Source organism: Carlito syrichta, unplaced genomic scaffold (genome assembly GCF_000164805.1).
Source record: "Carlito syrichta isolate Samal-C Ts95f unplaced genomic scaffold, Tarsius_syrichta-2.0.1 Scaffold304400, whole genome shotgun sequence".
NCBI classification, from domain to species: domain Eukaryota; kingdom Metazoa; phylum Chordata; class Mammalia; order Primates; family Tarsiidae; genus Carlito; species Carlito syrichta.
In genome coordinates this window covers 431,201-432,842 of record NW_007248496.1, presented here as the reverse complement: position 1 = coordinate 432,842, position 1,642 = coordinate 431,201, and positions in this window count along the sequence as shown.

Sequence of the window (1,642 nt, the reverse complement as noted above, 5' to 3'; positions counted from 1 at the left end):
GTCGAGGCTGCGGTGGCCGGGAGCGGCCACTGCACTCCAGTCTGGGCGACAGAGTGAGACTCCAACTCAAAAAAAGAAAGAAAACCTGGCACTTGATGGCTTCCAAGGGAAAGTACAATTCCAGCCACAGGAAGTGACTCTGAATCTCGCCTGGTCCTTGTTCCAAATTCCCAGGGAGGGCTCCAGGCCGGGGCTGTCTCTACCACCCCACGACTTTGTGATGATTCAAGACAATAAAGCCCAGGGGCTTCAGAATTCATCAAGGTGGAATGAGCTGCTGATATTCTCATTAATTTCCCTGCACATGTTTAGATCCAGAGAATGCGTAATCCAGTAGGTGAATGGAGACCCCTCTGTATTTAGTCTGGAAATTCTCATGATGTCTTTACTGAGGGGTCCTTTCTCCGTGAAAATGCACAATTATGGGCCAAGTCCTGAGGCTTTTCTAAAATAGGTAGCAGCCTGAGCCCACTAGCGTGAAGAGGAAGACTGCTGTTCCCTAGATAACTTCAAGAATGGGACAAACAGCCATCCATCCATCTGGTAGGGTTGAGGGAATAGATTGCTAAGAAGCAGAGGACTAAACGCAATCCAGTGACAGTCCCTGACTGTCATTCCATCCTTCAGATACATTAACGTTTTTACACGGAGCTATAGTTGAAGGCCAATCATTCCTGTGACTGCTTTAAAGATATTTTCCCTTTGAAAGGGTAACTACATATCAATGGCTTCCTTCATACGTTTTCCTAGTTCTTCAAGGTCTTGTGTATGCTAAGAAGGAACAGCTGAGAGGGATAAGGATTGCTAAGATTTTTCTGTAACTCTTCCACAGCTCTTGAGGACAATACGGCAGGCATTTGAAAACGCACGTCTGCCCTGTGTCGAGCCTTTTCTGGTCCTTGATTTGAAAGCATAAGCCATCTCGAATCTTCGGCTATGGACCTGAAGGACACATTTGTGAAACAGGGATCATTCCACCCACACTTGTCAATATTTTGATTCCTTTCTCATTTTATTTCCTAACTGGACAAGCACTTTTTTTTTTTTTATGAACCTAACTTCTCATCTGACAAAGAGCATGGTCTCAGGTCAGAGAGGGCTTTGGGATCATCCCAGGTCCCATTCTGGACTATGCTGCAGTTCTATATTTGACCACACGGTGCCGCTGTCTTCTCAGTTCTAACCTTAGTTCACAAATTGGGTGGACCAGAGGCTGGGGCTCACGCCTGTAATCCCAGCACTCTGGGAGACCCAGGAGGGAGGATTGCTTGAGCCCAGGAGTTCAAGACCAGCCTGGGCAACATAGCGAGACCTCGTCTCTACAAAAACAAAAACAAAAACAATTAACCAAGCATGATGGCGCACGCCTGGGGTCCCAGCTACTAGCGAGGCTGAGGTAGAAGGATCTCCTTAGCCCAGGAGGTGGAGGCTGTGGTAAGCCATGATCGGGCCATTGCACTCTAGCTTGGATGACAGAGTGAGGCTCCAACTCCAAAAACAGAGAAAACACAACAAAAGAACAAACAAAAAACCCAACAAGCAAAAACAAAAAGTTGAATGGTGGGTTCTTGTGGATTCCTGGCCAAGAACAGGATCTGAACAGCAGCGAAACTGAGTTCTAGATTTTTTTTTTTTTTTTTTT